At 33.2% G+C, this 18,557-nt stretch overlaps 1 protein-coding gene across 10 annotated transcripts in view; it reads right to left on the bottom strand.

Moving 5' to 3' along the window:
* MGAT4C (MGAT4 family member C) overlaps window positions 1-18,557 on the bottom strand; it is a 710,876-nt gene that overhangs the window by 25,677 nt on the left and 666,642 nt on the right. The window contains exon 6 of one of the 10 annotated variants that reach the window (XM_044228891.1): window positions 7,570-7,591. The exons of 7 other annotated variants lie outside the window; for them this stretch is intronic. The gene's annotated coding sequence lies outside the window, so the exon portion shown is untranslated. Of the gene's footprint in view, window positions 1-2,683; window positions 2,742-7,569; window positions 7,592-13,630; window positions 13,717-18,557 lie in introns of those variants that run through there. 2 more of the 10 variants (XM_044228895.1, XM_044228897.1) reach the window with 2 other exon arrangements.

Below are 18,557 nucleotides of genomic sequence, written 5' to 3'. Positions count from 1 at the left end.
AAGCATATATCATGTTGGGAAATACTTTCTTGGTGGCTATTATCAAGAAGTTTTAGAATTATCATTAAGTGATGGTTTAGTCTGTGTTGCCCTGATGTTACATATTGCTTTTGACTTTCAATGTTTCCTGAAGTTTCACTATCACATGAAATTGTGCTAGAGAGAACAGATTAATAAATTCATTTTCTTGCACCGCTGTTTAGTGCAAGGTAAATGGAAAGTAAATTACATCCATAAAGTGTTAGAGTATGACATTAGACATGTGTACTTATGTAGAAACACGAAACACAGAAAGAAGGAAGTTGCGTTGTCTGCTTGGGTTTGATACCTTCAGGAAATGTTCCATAGGTGAGAGGATGGCAGATGGAGTAGGGTAAGGGTGGGGAAGATTCCAAATAGGGGTCCAGCAGAGAGCAGCATGTCATATAACATTTGTTTTTGAAGTTGTTATTTTTTTTCTCCTTTCTTAAAATCTTACAGCCATCTAAGCAGAAACAGTACACATTAATAAACTACTAAGATATTGACAAATGAAATGAACAGACTGGTTTCAGTCCATAATAATTTTATTTAAAAGGAAAATAATGAGAAAATATCTTGGGACTTTATGCCCCAAGGGAAATGCTCTTGTCTCATAACTGCCACTTGCAAAACCTCTCTTTATTTTCCAGGGGAAAAATAAAATATCTTTTATGATTTGTAAAGTCAAGTATTTTTTCTTCTTAAAAATACTTTCAGATATCCACTAAGTCATTTAGAGATGAATTAAGGGCCAAGAATGGAGAGACATGGTGGAAGGCTGCAGATCTTCTTTTGCCTAGTTGTGATTCTGAACTTAAGAAACCAATAGGAATTAGAGGTTCTCATATTGAAATAGATTCTGAACAGTAAAGCTGGACTTTGTAATCAATACTGCAAAGGTTAGGTGCCTGGGTAGCTCAGTTGGCTGAGCTTCAGACTCTAGGTTTCGGCTCAGGTCACGGTCTTAAGGGTCTTGGGATTGGATTGAGTCTTGTGTCAGGCTCTGGGCTCAGCGGGGGGTCTGTTTCGACATTCTATCTGCACCTCCCTAAACTCTCGTGCTTCAGTGCCCGCTCTCTCAAATAAGCAAGTAAATCATAGAACAAAAATAACAACAACAAAAAAAAACCCTCCTCAATTTCCTCCTAAAATTTAATAAAGTCTGACCTTCCTTTCGTGTCTTCAGACTTGCCTGTGGTTTACCATAGTTTGTGTTGAATTGCATGCAGTTCTTCCGCTATTTCCAAATAGACTCAAAATAAATAATATATAATACATACACACTACAAAGTTCAGTTCTCTTTCACACCTTTGAAGTTTCTAGACTCAAGAAATATATTAATAGAACTGTATTTAATGTTCAATTAGAATACATTAGTCCTTGTTTATAGCCACTAGAAGTGGGAACTGAATATCATCCATTCACAAACTGTGTATGCTTAGGATGACTATAACATTTACATAGTTTGGAGTTTACAAGGACAAGTGCCAATGAATTTTGGTTTTGGTTTATTCCCATCAGAAAGGTAGAGTTGAGGTGGGTAACTTACAGATTACTGCTATATCAAGAAATTTGAGAAATGAATTTTTTTCTGTATCTTTAAAACTTCCTAAATGAAAATGTTCAATATAATTTGTCAATAAATCACCTCCACATATTCTCTTTTATCTAAGACCTAAAAGTGTTCTTGATGTGTATTTATTTATTAGTCTTATATATGTGAAATTTTAAATATGTAAAAATGCATAGAGAAAAACAAAGAACTACAATGACATTAATATTGGTTATATGTGTTTCATACAAATATGAGTGGTTATTACTTCCTTATACTCATCTATACTTCCTAATGTTCTGTAATAGACATATAACACATCTAAAACAACATATTTGTTTCAAAAAGCAACTAAAATTCTACATATATTTTTAAAAATATGCAAAAAGCATGAAGTAAAAATGCTAGAATGTATTAGTTCTGAAGGCAAAAAATGTGTTCTGAGCTGAAGAATATTTCAATTCTTTCTCTTTTTATATTTTGTAAAATTACTGTTCACATATTAATTTATGGAAGATACAGTTTTCATTTCTAAAAAGACTCATAACTGTACTTCAGTATCTAAATGGACAACTTAGGCCATAAAATTCTACATCATAGTTCTAGACAGATCATAATTTCAGGTCGACCAGAAGTGCTAATTCAGATATAAGAAGACAAATATCATTAACCATTCTGCAGCCTGCTCTTGATGAAACTGAAATAATCATTTCTATAGTTAAATGCTCAAATGGAAAGCCTGTATCTGTGCATCTGTGGCCTAAGGATTCTTATAGCAATGGTATAACTGACATTTGAAAAAATATATTGTAAATCTAAATTTTGCTCATTTATTTTGTTATCAGAAATCTTTAAAAATTCTAATATATCAGTTTAACTTTTTTTTTTTTTTAATTACCAGGTTCCTAAGGTTAGGATTAAACCTAGTAATATTAACAGTTGTATAACAACATTAGTTCATCTGGTTTACCCTCAAATGAAAATAGAAGCAAAACTTTGTCTTTCCCTGTGGCTACTGATTTCTTAAAATAGATTGTTAAGTGATTTAAAATAAATAAATTTAAATCTAGATTCATTACTAGTTCCTTAAACATAATTTTTATACTAACCTTTCAGTCTCTCTTCCTTTTCATTCTCCGTGGTAGGAATTACTTTATTGATTAGGAAGCTATGGCCTGAGTGCATAATGAAAATCTGTAATGGAAAACTCATTTGAGAAAGAAATTAATAATTTCAACAGTGAAATCCAATTTTCCTATGTTCATTCTTGTAATCTATTTTGCATTATTTCCCATGTGTACCCTGAATATCACCGACTCATGGCATTGTGCAGATAATCGATTAAAATGAAAGAATTGCATAAAATATGTTTCTTCAAGGCTAACCTCCAGCTCTTTTATATTAAAATAATTATATTTCTATATTCAATAGCTATTGAATTTAACAGTTTTGCAAATATATTCATTGTTGAGAAATTTATAGAATAATATTTTCATATGTTGTTTCAGAAATTCTATAATTTATTGAAGAAAATAGTCTATTAACTAAGAAACCACTAAAAAAAATCTACATGTTAGGGAAATATATTATATGCTATACACTGTGCTATAGGACTTTTTACATGCACTATATATATGTTAAGTCCTCCTAGGACTTCGATAACTAGATACTACAATATCTATTTTTTAATCAAGAAAAAAGGCCTTAGGGAATGTTTAACAAACTTGTCCAGGTTCACATAATGGTTTAGATTCAAACCAAAGATTTTATATATATATTATATAGTGTTTTTATAATATACATTATATATATGGTGATAAATTAGAAATACTGCTTATAATACTATAGATATATTCTGTGGCTGTGATGGCATGTATATGTCCTGAAATCTTATGTTTTTGCTAACATAAAAATTAAAGAAGAAAAACTAATGCTAAAATAAGCACGGTAAGTATTCAAATTCCATTCATAAAGAGGGAGATATAAAGAGAAACTATATTGCTTTCATTGATTAATTACATAGTAATGCAGGAATGTAAGAGAAATAGAAGCAGTGAAATTTTCCTCCACCCCAAAGTTGCTATCAGAAATAACCAGTTCCCCTCATAATTTAATTTTTCAGGACTTTTCTACACACACACAGACAGCACACACACATCTACTTAAAATAACACAAATTCACTGAACCACATTATGTGTATTGTTTGTGTCTTTTTGTTTCTTAACATATGTTAGAGATCTTTACGTGTCAGTACAAATAGGGTTCTATATTATTTAAAATTGCTGAATCACCTAATTGCAACATTTATTTGACCCTCACACATACATCTGTAAATTTTTTTCTAAATATTCTCTATTACAAAATATACTACAGTGATACAGTGAAAATTCTTATAGCATTGTGTGTGATTTTTGGATATAATCTATGAATGAAAAGCTGGGTTAAAGAGTAGCTACATTTATGATACATACTGCTAACCCTGTTTAACCTTGTAATATATCCCTGTGTACTGAACGTAACAGTATTAGAACTGGTTCTGTGTTTCTTGTCAGCATTTCAAATAGATCTTCCCGCCTCCCGATAAATTTAAGCAGATCTGAGAGATTGCTGTTGACAGCTTAGTTAAATAAGCTTTCTTAGCTCTTCCAATCTCTGTGTTAATAATTCTGCCAGAGCCAGAGACATTACTAAAAAGGATCCTTTAAAATTGAAGTAACAACAATGCATTTAAGTATGGTGCCATTTACTGAGTAGAAGGTGATCTCCATAGAAAATATTCATGTTTCTATCTGCATTGAATTTGGTTTCTTAAAATCATTATTAATGAGTTCTCAGTATATTATAAATAAATATGTCCATCTTCTTAAAAATAGTAACAAAGCAGAGCTATCATGAACCATTATTAGGAAACTCTCAGGAAATGGAGGATTTTATCTTTGAAACTACACACCCCACCTCATAAGCAAACTGAACATATAGCATCCTAACAGGAGATGAAGGGGCTGCAAAAAGACCCTTGGCAAGCATTTTCATAGGTATTTTTCTGACTATTGGTTATGCTGATAATTAAGCATTAAAAGACTTCTCCTATCTTCCATGTATCCTCAGAAACCATGTCTAGTGACTAAATCGAAATATCCTAGCAACAAGCATTATTTAGAGATAATTAGACATTTTCGTATTTTTCAATACTTTTATTAGATTTTTATTTTGTGAAAATCATAATTTAGAAATCACCTATTTCTTATTTGTACTCCATTGGCTACTCTAATATTTAATTAATTATTTAAATCAAATCATATAGTATATATACCTTATTTCTTGTTGAGAATTTTTGGATGTTTTTCCATAAAATTCATATGGCGAAAAACATTAATCGAGAATATAAGTCTTTAGAGACTACACATTTTAACTATTTCCTAGTCAGTTAAGAATGCTGGCCCAGGAAACAACATGTGTTGGAGAGGATATGGAGAAAGGGGAACCCTCTTACACTGTTGGTGGGAATGCAAGTTGGTGCAGCCTCTTTGGAGAACAGTGTGGAGATTCCTCAAGAAATTAAAAATAGAGCTTCCCTATGACCCTGCAATTGCACTCCTGGGTATTTACCCGTAAGATACAGATGTCGTGAAAAGAAGGGCCATCTGTACCCCAATGTTTATAGCAGCAATGGCCACAGTCGCCAAACTATGGAAAGAACCAAGATGCCCTTCAATGGATGAATGGATAAGGAAGATGTGGTCCATATACACTATGGAGTATTATGCCTCCATCAGAAAGGATGAATACCCAACTTTTGTAGCAACATGGACGGGACTGGAAGAGATTATGCTGAATGAAATAAGTCAAGCAGAGAGAGTCAATTATCATATGGTTTCACTTATTTGTGGAGCATAACAAATAGCATGGAGGACATGGGGAGTTAGAGAGGAGAAGGGAATTTGGGTAAATTGGAAGGGGAGGTGAACCATGAGAGACTATGGACTCTGAAAAACAATCTGAGGGGTTTGAAGTGGCAGGGGGGTGGGAGGTTGGGGTACCAGGTGGTGGGTATTATAGAGGGCACGGCTTGCATGGAGCACTGGGTGTGGTGAAAAAATAATGAATAATGTTTTTCTGAAAATAAATAAATTGAAAAAAAAATGCTGGCCCAGGAGTAAAATATTCTGGTAAATGGGAAATTGTGCATTTCAACAATTAGCCAAAACTTGGAATTTATGTGAATACCTCTAACGCTGAAACTATGTTAAACATAGCCATGTTTTATAATTTGTAAGAGTTTCAAATCTTTCTGTGCTCCATGGCCATCCATAAAGATTTTAGTATAATTTTCCAGAGATTTGACTAATGCTAAAATTCACTTCACTTTGCTAAGCACATCTTTGAAATAACAGTCTTAGACTTTAATGTGCTTATTCATTTTTTTCTTGAAAAATGTTGGATATGTGCAATAATACTTCATCAACATAAAAATATATATGTCGTTAGTAATGGCATATAATCAGTGTAATATTTGATTTTATACATTCTCGAGTGACCTAAGATAAATTTTCCAGTCCTTAAAAGCAAGTGTATCTAGTCCAGAACCATCAAACACGTGCTGTTAAAACTCTTCCATCAAGTGCCATCACTAAAGAATATCTTACATCCTTCATATCCCTCTGTCACACTCTGCAGTCTTTCCTTAAAACAAATCTGACCATGTCATTCTCAAGCATGAGACATTCCATAATTCCATTCACTGGTGGTACAAAGTTCAAATTCTTGTGCATGTCATTAACATCTGTCAGTTTCTTTTGCCTTAATAGATGACAATACGCTACCCCAACAACGTGTTCTATGCCTGCTCAAAGACTCTCCACTCCTCCACTGCAGTAGCTCAAATGCTGCTCCTTCTTTGCAACATTGCCTGATTTTCCTTCTTCTATGTAGAAGTGATCAGTATTTTTTGAGTTCCTTCGTGTAACTTGTCCATTATATCAGCTTTAACCCCTTTATGGGTGCGATTATTCCTTTATGTAATTTTTCCCTTAATACATTATGGGCTCACTGAAGGCCAAGTATTTACTGAGGAATATGTATACCTCAGAGATGTTCTGCAACATTTTTGGGTGGATTTTTAATAGATGAATTTTCCATTTGAGAACACAGACAAAAACATCTCTTTAATTAAAATTTAAGAAACTGTTAGTGGAGCTTCAAAGAAAATGTTTCTAATTATAAGACACTCTTTTATTAATTTGTTTGCTATGTTGTATACAAAAGTGTGGGTGGGAGTTTGATCTCGAGGGGAGGTTCTGGGAGTTGGGAACAGGATGATTGCATTAAAACAAAAGACCCTGGTGAAGGAAATAAGAGGGAAAAAGCCATATTATGGCCATAGACAGCTAGATATGACCTATGATTTCTCATCACACACTGTCATTTATCTATATTTCCACTCTGCATGTAATTATTGAAAAATTTTACTATTGTAGTTTTGATCATTCAAACTGGAGTACCAAGCACTGTGTTTTCAATTTTGTAATTATTGTCTGCAGTATTTAACATAGTCAGAGTCATATGCTTAGCACTTTAAAAGACTGAATTAATTAAAGACAAGAAGTAGTGAAATACCTGATATTTTTAATGAACAATGGTACAAACATTAAAAGCTGATCTCCAAGCTTATATATAACCAGCATATTGAGGTTTTAGTAACTGCTGGCTCAGTGTTAAGAATTTTATGTGCTATATAATTCATCTGATCGTCAGAGAAAACTTGTGAGATAGGCACCATTAATATCTTTGTCATTTTACACATGTGGAAACAACAAGTTCATTTCTTCAAGATACGCAGTCTGTAAGAGATGCAGTGGGGAACTCAGAGGCAGCTGAATTCAGAACCCAGGATCTTAACCACAACATTATTTTTCCTTCTCTGAATTTGGGATGAAAGGAGTTTCCTGTTTATTTCAGCATAGAATGGCATATCACAAAAGTTTTATTACGTACATTTTTGAGGTTGGAGATTAATCTGGAAAAGGAAAAATGAGTTAACATGAGAAAAATAGGCTTAATAAGTTAGCCCTTAAACCTGGAGACATGGGAAAATCACTCTGAGTGAAATCTTGAAAATGGGTTAGTAACAGAGCAACCATTTTACTTGAGGCTCTGTTTTTGGAAACCAAAGAGCTGGAATGGGAAAATAACGAAAATAAAGTCTATTTGTTATTGAGAATTATCTCTATTTTTATTGAAATGGCTAGACATTTGAATGAGAAGTTTGTCAATACACAGGGGGATAAATTAATTGGATACAAGTCAAAGTTCCAGTAAAAATTAGATTTTTTTCATTTTCCAAGAATTTTAAAAACATTGTGTAAAACCAGTTTGAATAATCCAAAGCTTCAGTATATTATTTTGTTCCATATTTTTGTGAAATGGTACCTACTAAATGGTATAATTACTTTAAAATCATTTTTTGTGATTTAAATTGAAAATATTCATTGTTATATCTAAAAAGATGTCTAAAAGTAAGATCTCTTTACATCATATACTCACTTATTTTCAATACAGTCAAATTTTAGTATCAGAATTACATTTCCAGAAGAAATCTTTGTAATCGTTTGAGTATTTTTATTCAGATAGGATTACGTGAAGAATTATAATTTGTTTGGTGGTATCCATTTCTTTGTGTGTTCATTCATTCTTCATTTATTAATTTGTCACATTTTTTGTGCTTACTGTGTATCTGGATAAAGCAAATATAAATATAATATTTCCCACCAATAAGCTTAAATTCTTTTAATGGACAGTCTTTTAAATTCGGGTTAAATACCAATGCATCCTCTGCTTAATAATATCTCTGCTTAGCAGAACTATAATTAGAAAAGAAGGGCAATATTGCTCTTACCCAAGGGAACCTGTAACCTCTGTAATTAGAAATATCATTCAAGGTTTGTTCCTTATATCTATCTGAGAGATGATAGAGTCAAATAACAGCAAAGACAGGAAGAAGAAGGGAATTTCCTCATCATATTCTTGCTGCAAGTTATTCATGGAGTTCCAAACAGTATTTTCCTCAAAATATGCATTAAGTACTTTCCATAACAAAATTGTTTAGTCCATGTTCAATATATACCAGCATTCTGCTGGGGGTTGGAGACAGAGGAATAACCAAGACAAAATTGTTTCTGCTCTAAGACAGCATACCATCTATAGGAACCAATTTCCAGAGCCCATCATCTCTACCTGGATGTACGGACATCTGTAGCTGAGCATGTTCTAAATCAAATTCATTTCCTGCTCCTGACCTCTCCTCTGCCCACATGTGTTCTTGGATCTATCTTTCTTATTTCGGCTAATGACAAGACAATACCTCTGTACTGTTGCCTGAGGTAAAAATCTCAGCATCATTTTTAATTCTTCCTCTGTTGTCCTCGCTTATGACTTATGACGCACACGATCCCACATGTAATCAAGTTCTGTCAATTTTATCTCAGAAATGTCTCTGACATTTTTCTGGTATTTTTTTTTTTTCTTTTTTTCCTGACTGGCTTCCTCCCTCAAGCGAATGTAAGCTGTGTAGAGCAAGGACTCTTTTGTTCACTGCAGTATCCCTTGTTCCTAGAAGAGTTCCTGGCACATAGTAAGCCTTCAATAAATGTTTGTTAACTAAACTAATGACTACCTATTTCCAAAATAACATAATAACAATAAATATTTTTGGAGGATCATTATTTGCCAGTCACAGACCTATGTCCTTTGTAAAATTTTACATTTAATTTTTAAAATTACTCTAGAGTAGATTGGTACAACAGGATTGATTGGACTCAGAACCCCTTGTTTGTAGCCAGAGGGTTTTATCTAACTGCCCTGCCCAAACCACTCATTCTTACAGTTCATCTCCCATATTATTATTAGCATTGCTTTTCTAAAGATTTATTATAATTCTGTTGACCTATTTGAAATCTTCCAATGACATAGCTTCTTGTCATTCCATGTTAGGTATATTACAACTTGGCTACAGCCTATATTTCCACTCTATTTTTCAGAGTTCCATTCCAAGAACCAATATTATAGTTAAAGACCCTACTTACTTTCCAAATTATGTCATTCACTTTATTACCTGTGCTTTTATTACTATTGTTTTCATTGCCTGCAATTACTTTCTGCTTGCCTCCTTGATTAACCTCTATTCATCCTTCAAACTCAACTCCGAATCTCCTCCAGCATCTACTTGAAAGAGAAAATTTGGAAACCAGATACATCTTAATTTGCATTCTGGACTTCCTACTGAATGGCTGTGTGATTTTAGGCAAGGTTTTAATCCTTAGGTCTTCACTGTAAGTTTGGCACATTAATACTTCATTTCAAGGGTTATTTCCCTGATGAAATGAAATAACAAAGGAATTAGAACTGGGTATACATTCAAAAAAAGTATACCAGATCAATTCCTTATCCTGACATCATCAATTGAATAAACTACTCCTCTTAATTCACATTTCTATGTCAAAACTTGTAGAAATTGTACATATTTAAATTTATAAATCTAACCATGTGCCCATCAAGTAAATTGCAAATAACTAAATGTTGAATTTATTGATGACTCTAAGAATCATACATAATAATAGTACTCTACACTTTCTTTAGCTAAATATAATTTGTGTAGCTTATTTTTATTGTTCTTTACTGCTAGTAATAAAGAGTTAACTGATTTCGTGCTTACGTAAGCTTTGTACACCTTTTATATCAATAACACTACACATTTTTATTTGTTCAGCATTGGACTCAAACAATGAATTAAATAGAATGACTCAATAGATTAGAAATGTCTCCAGCCCTATCATGCCTTATCATAGTTTAAGACAAATATAAATATCAATGTCAGGTAAAAACAAAAACAAAACAGAGTTAAAAAGTAGCTTGAGTCATGGGAAAGAAGAGTACTCCAAGGCAGTGCATAGCCAATTCAGAGTCTGGGGCTGGATCTGCTATCACATGGGAGAATTATAATGGGAATGTTGCTGATACAAGATGAGTTTAGTATGCTTTGTCAGTAGTCTAGTTAAATACGTACAAACTGTTATTCAAATACTTGGGCAGACATCTGGACTGGTAAAACCAGCAGGGTCTTTCACTGTGTGACAACACAAAATTTCCTTTCTGCTTCCTGTGGCCATCACAGTTTCTGGCTTTATGAAGTGTCAGGAGCTGAGTCCCAAGAAAAAAGGGGAAGGGAAAACTTGCTGAAATGTTCCTTGAAGATTATTAGTTAATTTATTGTTTCTTTGGATTCATTTTTTTCAGAGAGGAGGGATCTACTTATCTAATTTAAAACCATTGCGCATGATATTAGCAGTAACACTTTATTTATACCTAATATGGAACTTTATAAAACAGCTGTATTGAAATATGATTCATTTTGTTCATTGATGAATGAGTGTAAGTCTCATTAACATTAAAAAGAACTGCTTCATGATTACAGCATAGAACATGTCTAGGGGTTAATTTTAATTGCATATAACTGTATTTGGATGAGTAATTTAGAAACAATCATTTAACAAAAATAACCACATTTCTTAATTATAAGTAGCAATTGACTTGGGCAAGCATTTGTTGTGCCTGTGATCCCATAAAAAGAGCACTCTAGAAATCTGAGTTAATATTTTCCTATGTTGGAAATATCATCTTTCATGACAACGACTTGCAAAGGAGGGAAGAAAAGAGATGACAGTAGCTATAAGTCATGTGCCACTTTGCAGAAAAGGCAAAGGAGGCTCAGGGATCTAAATCATTTGCCACATTCCCACAATTATTAAATTGTAGAATAAAAATTCATACTTAGGTTTGTGCATATGGAAATCCAGTGCTAATTAATGAGAGAAAGTGTGTGGGAACCATTTGTATGATATAAGTGTGTTGTGGTTTGAATATTTGTGTCTACCCAAAACTTATATGCTGAAAATCGAATGCCCAAATTGATGGTATAAGGACCTGGGGTTATGCGGAGGTGATTAGGTAATGAAAGTAAAGTCCTCGTGAATGAACTAGAGCCCTTATAAAAGCCCTGGAGAGCTGACTTGTTCCTTTCATCCTGTAAGGATATGACCTGAAGTTCGCAACCCTGAAAAGGATCCTCACTTGCCCATGCAGGCACTTGATCTTGGACTTCTAGCTTCTGGAACTGTGAGAAATAAATGGCTGTTATTTATGTGCTTTCCAATCTGTGGTATTTTGTTATCGCAGAATGGGCTAAGACATTGAGTCTGTAGATTGACACAGAGGTTGAAATCGGTATGATTGTGCAATAACAAAGATGACAGGCTATGGCAGAGATCTTCCTTTGTCTATGTATTTATGAGCTGAGACTTGTAATGTGTCTTAATATTTGGGAGTGTGACTACCTCTACAGACAGTGCCACATAGATAAAGTGCCTTAAATGGAAAAATTTGTTAGTATCAATGATGAAAAAAACACTGGTTGAGAAATCTACGCACAAAGCATTGTGGTTTTTTGTTTGTTTGTTTGTTTGTTTTTCTTAAGGGTGATTACAACCATTTAATTTTTTTAAAGATTTTGTTTATTTATTTGACAGACAGAGATCACAAGTAGGCAAAGAGGGAGGCAGAGAGAGAGGGGGAAGCAGGCTTCCAGCTGAGCAGAGAGCCCTATGTGGGGCTCAATCCCAAGACCCTGAGATCATGACCTGAGCCGAAGGCAGAGGCTTAACCCACTGTGCCACCCAGGTGCCCAGATTGTTTATTTTTAAAAGAAGATTGAAAAGGAAAGACTAAAAATTGATTGGATGTGATACATATTTATATGCTGTTTTCTAATAGAATACTAGTTACATTATAATCTGGAAGAAAACATTTATCTTAACTTGGGTTCAAGGCATACTTTATTTTTTTGTTAAATCATGAGAAAAATGACCCTAAAAGTCAAACTAATAATCAGAATATTCAAGCTACAAAGAAATGTGAAGATTATTAATCAAACCATAATTTTATGCAGAAGAAAAAAAAAATCAGTGCTAGACTGATTTAACTTGTTACTGACAGGACAAGGACTAGACTGAGGTTTCCTGTCAATGTAATACATTTGAAAGGATTCAAATGTCTTTAGAGTCTAAGATCATGGTGTTTCATGTTAGCCATTAAATTCAAAGTCACCGACCAAGGCATAAAACATGGATAATCCAATGTGGGAGAAGTAGACCTTTCATGCCACACTTAAGATCAATATTCTAACCTTTGATTTACCATAGTCAATGGTTCTCCCCATGTTATAAACATTGTTCTTTCCCTCTTGAGTACCAAAAGTAATTTTTTAAAGTTTAGACATCATGCATGAAATACATGCATTTTAAACTCTAGAATCACACCCTATTTGGTAAGATGTTCTTACATAGGAACTAACGATAACTGAGGGAATTCTCGGGTTCACAGTGGGGTAGACCAAGTAAAATGGTGAGCAAGACTGCCTACATGAAATGTATCTAGTTATTTCTGTTTCTCTCCCTTTTTTCTCTCTCTCTGCTTTTTGCTGACCTTTTACAGTTTTATTTATTTGAGTTAAATCTGCTTAAGGTGTTCCTACACTTTAATGCATGAGAGCAAAAGACTGCATAAATTTTTAAAGAGAGAGCAAGATAAGATTATGAATATGTATGAATATCAATATTCATAAATTAATATCAATATGTATGAACATAAATACAAAGCACTATATCAATTGAAACAAGGCCAAAAACCAAGAACTTCATGGCATCATCTGCACTGTTCATTTGATGTAGGTTTCACAATAATAGCCACCTAAGGGAGAATCTGGGTTCCAACAGAATTGACTTGGTCCATACAATAGACAAAAGAAAATTTTAAATGAATATCTAGACTTATTTTTAAATTAGAGTACACAGTAATAAAGGACTTTCATTTCTACATGGCAACAACTGGCTAGACCTAAGTAGTAGCCAATTCCATTAAGATGGGGAATGTTCTCCAGTTTCATGCAATTTTCCCTCCCCCACAATTTGTTATATTTTAATATGGAACAGCATCACACATTTACCTATATGATTCTAGACCAGCTGAGTATGCAGCATCTGATCCAGAAAGGGACCTCAAGCTGAAAAAGATGGGGGCTGTTTTTATCCTTAATGGTATGGTTATCTTTGAGGTGGAGAGAGATGCAGTTCACTTTAAGCATTTTCCATTCTGTTAGAAAAGAGAAATACAATTATCATATAGGCCTCTCTTGGCTTAATGTCATTAGACCTTTACTCATATAATCTATTGTATTTTTGATAATCAGAAAAAGGTATTCTGATTTCTATATTTGTCTGCCTATAAGGAAGAAATGTGCTCAGATTGTGTATTTTGGTTATTTCTGGTCTTTGCAAAAGTGAATTTTTGATGGCATACCCATGGTATGGTTAGTATTACTTGGCTATAGTGAGAGATTTTTCTGATTATGCATATATATGCACATATAGTTGTTAAGAAATTATTATTAAGAAATATGCAAAGTTGTCCTTAATTTCAATATCATATGTATTTCATTAAGTATGAACCCATCTCTTAGGTCTGTTGTATTTGAGACACTGGTTGCAACCAAGCATTTGCAGGGTAAAGACAAAAACACTAATGAATTTTAGAAGACAGCACTGTTACTTCTATATATATGTCCTTACAGATTTCTGTAATATATACAACAGAGTTAAATCAACTGAAAGGTAGACAATGAATTACTTTTACCTTATACTTTTGTTCAGAATCTAGGATGCTATAGTTGATGGGCTAACAAAATGTCACAAATCTTCACCCTTCCTTGTAGGTACCCCTTCTTCAATATGACTTTGTAGTGTCTTCCATTAGAAGATGGAATCTGTTTCCTACACCTGAATGCTGTTGACTTTTATATATTTTGGCAAAAAAGAATGCTCTAGAATTGATAGTGTGCAATTCTAAGCTTAAAAATCAATAGGTCCTTCATGCTTCAACTCTCCCTCCTGGGACCCTCATTGCGATAGGACAGGCCCACCCTAGCTTGCTAGAGGTGCACAAACCATATAGAAAAGGTTACATTTTTAGTTCTGTGGCATTTCTCCATTATAAGAACAGAAGTTGTTCTTTAAGTAAAAATCACTGTTCTTTGTCCCTCATGACATGATTCCTCTAGCACGTTGTGTACTTATAAAGCCTTTAAGTCCATACAGCATGGGTATGCTTTCACTATTTTTAGTAATATTGCTGAGCCATTCTTTTGCCTTATTTTAAACTTGCAAAATAGGCTTACTCCTTTTCCAATACACAGTCAAGAATACTGATTAATTTTGATTTATCTAATCTGTAAGCAAATATTTACTTCCTGATTTTATTCAAAGCAATAACTTCTATGGAACATGGAAACTTAGAAACTAGGAATTTTAACTAACAGAGTGTCCATAAGGTTTTTCACAATTTAGCTTGAGGTTGAAGGTTGAAGAATCTGACTGGAGTTGTGATAATGATGCACTTGGGAAGGTGAAGTTGCTCATAAATTTTATTATTCTAAGATCAAAATTAAGACATTTTGAACTGAAAATATCTCACTACTGTGAATGTTATATAAAGAAATAAAATCAAAAGCAAGAAGATGACTACTTAGCTCCTGAGGAGTCCATGTTGATCAGAAACATGGCATCACATATCTGCTGTGATGATAGAATTAGGAAGGGCTAAATTTTTCTATATGCTGGTATTTCATACTACAATACAGCTCCCTAAAATATCTCCCATGAAGCTGGCTAATCCCACTGTATTTGAATAGCATAGCTTGTTCTGCTTTGTATTTTGTTATTAGCACTTTGGGTCAGCCACAGGAACCTGTAATGGAAATGCAGGAAGTAGAAAATGTAATTAAGGAGCCCTAACCCTCAATTTATTAAAAGGAAAAATGAACCACATATGCTACATGTATTTGGGAAAACATAGATTATTTTGAATTCTAATTGTTATTGGACACCATTGTAAAAAATAAAAATAAAAAAAAATACAACAGCTTATGAAATTGAACTTGGTACTGATGGACTGAAATTTGGTTTGAAAATCTCTTCCTCCCTCCCTCAAAAGTTATAAACTGAATGTTTTTGTAATGGCATTTTCACATCTTTAAAAAAAAAAACCCACAAAAAACAGAAAAAGAATATGTGGTATAGTTTAAAGTTTAAAAAAAAAAAAAAGATCTTACTTAAAAAAAAAAAAATAACACATAAACATTATAATGCTATTTTCTACAAATAAATTTGGCTGATTTAAACCAGTATGAAAGTGCCAGGCTCCAAAGGTAGCAAACAGAAATTTTTAAAATGTTTACACCAGGAAGTGTCATCAACAGATCAACAGCTGCTTTATATACATACATCTTCAATCTAAATAAAAAGAAGAAAAGCCTTGTGTACATGTGCTGCCATTTTTAGCTCCCTTTTCCAACAACCATATGGGTAACTTCATTAGAGAGCCTGAATGGGCATTTTATGAACCTCCCACTTGGTTAAACAGTAAGCATTAATGATAATTACAAGAATCTCAAAGGCTATAAGATTAATATTGTGCATTTGAAGAGTCTAAAAGTTTAGAAGAGAAACACAAATTACGCTTTTTATTTTCTGCAAAGGCAGAATCAAACAAAAACCATACTCATTTTCTCTGGTGACAGGGCTTAATAATTTAGCGAGATTAATGTGTTAAAGTCCTTGCATCAGACAAGAGAGAGAAATAACAGAAGCATATCAGAAGATGGAAGAAAAAGGTTGAAGACTAGGTAGGAAATTACTTTGAATTAAAGTTTTAGCAGACTTTTTTTTTCTGCTAAGTATTACCTTTTATACACTGCAAAGTGTAAAGAAATATTAGCATCTCTATAGAACCATCTCTATAGAAAATCAATTAACACTTGATTTTCTTCTTCAAGCCAGTATATTGGATCTCTACAGCCAGAGTAAACTTTCATGAAAAAATAAATACAATTTAAACAAAATTATGTATAACACATATGTATATATTTTAAGAATCTTTGATCTGACGTGAAAAAATATATATCTAAAGACTAATATAAAGGTAAAAGCAGAAACCCTAAGAGGTAAGTAATCTCCAAAGCCAACTTTTAATATAAGAACTTGTAGCAATTATTAGAAAGCTTGATTTTCCCTTTTGACTGCTTCATGAGGAAGAGAGTGGAAAGCATAACTGAAGCCCCTCTTTTCCATTAAATGAGAAGTGAACCCTATGGAGAGAGTGATTCTGAAAGGAAATTTTGTCGTTGGTGCTGGCTGGAGAGGAAAAAAAGAGAATTCATAACGAGTTAGTCCTCATCAAAGGTCTGAATTGCAAAACCATGCTATTTGTTCAATTAAAAACTGAAAGCAGAGCATTTAGCTTAAACATGGTCTTGACTTGATAGCCTCCTTGCCCCATGCTGGGGATTGGTAAAAACAAGTACTTTAAGAATGGAACTCCAGATCTAGCCTTAAAGAATTCCCTTTGATAATATTCCACATGTGTGAGATTATACTCAAAAATAAAAACACATAGTAAAATAGGATTTTACAACTGAATACAAGCAGAAACAAAAGAGAGTACAATCAGAATCACAAAATTAGAGGTTTGGCTTGAACATTAGAAAAGGAAAGAAGAGACTTAAATCTGTAAAACATGCTAATGGAATTTATTGACAACAAAGTTATAAAAATTAAAAGAATAAAAAGAGATTAATTTAAAAGGAATCACAAATGCAGATTATCGCAGTGAACTGGATATAGATTCAAAGAAGGTTGCATTAAGAAACTAGGAGATGATTGGAAAACAATTAAGGGACATAAAGGATAGAGAAAAATGGAAAAGGCCCCTTTAAAGGAGGATAATGATGGAGTAATTTAAGAATTGCTGAAAAACATCTATTCTCAAATTCAGGAAGGCCAATAAATCTAAAGTGTGATATTAAAAAATTGAACTGGGGCGCCTGGGTGTCTTGGTTGGTTAAGTGACTGACTTCAGCTCAGGTCATGGCCTTGGGGTGGTGGTATCATGCCCTCCGGGTCCTGGTATCATGCCCTGTGTTGGGCTCCCCACTCAGTGGGGAGCTGTCCTTTTACCCCTTGCTCTGCTTTTGCTTTCTCTCTTTCTTTCTCTCAAATAAATAAATAAAATCTTTAAAAAAAAAAACTGTACCTAGACACATCATAACTAGCTTCAGACCACCAAAGATCAAGAGAAGATTTTAAAAGCAGCTAAGGAAAAATAGCAAATTATATGCAACTAGGCAGTTAACTTTCCATTAATAAATAGAATCCAGAAAACCATGGGATAAAGTCTTAGATGGTGTCAGAAAAATTACTGACAATTTAGACTCACAGCCCGGGAATATTAATTTTCTAGAATGAGAGCAAAATGCAAATATTTTTAGACAAAAAAGGAAAATAACCAGACTTTTGTTCTCTAGAGGAAAACCGAAGAACATACTTCAAGCAGAGAGATAAAGTGGAAGTTCTGCTAAGAAGGGATGTTGAAAAATAAGTGATAAATATGTGAGTAATTAGGACATAATATTAATTTATAATATAATAATTTCAACTTTTGAAATAATAGAGCCAAAATATATAAAATGTTAACACAAAAATCTGGATGACTCATGAGAATTAAAGTATTCTAATATACTTGTATTTTGAGTAAGAGTTAAAGATACTAACCTGTTATGCTGAAAATAAAAAATAAGTTAAAAGAAAAAAAAGAAGAAGAAGTCAGATCCTCTAAACTCTTCTATGTAAGTGTGGGAGAGTGACCTTGATATTCTCAAAAACCTGAAACTTTAGTATTTTATGGAGTCCTGTGTTTTATCTTAAAAAAAAAAAGATGTGGATTTTATATTATATCCCATAATATGGTAACGTTTATTGTAATATAAAAATTCTGAATGAAATTTAAAAAGAAAAAAGATACTAACCTGCCTATATCTGCAT

The sequence above is a fragment of the Neovison vison genome, chromosome 12 (assembly GCF_020171115.1).
Source record: "Neovison vison isolate M4711 chromosome 12, ASM_NN_V1, whole genome shotgun sequence".
NCBI lineage: Eukaryota > Metazoa > Chordata > Mammalia > Carnivora > Mustelidae > Neogale > Neogale vison.
This window is presented reverse-complemented; position numbering and strand designations above follow the sequence as displayed.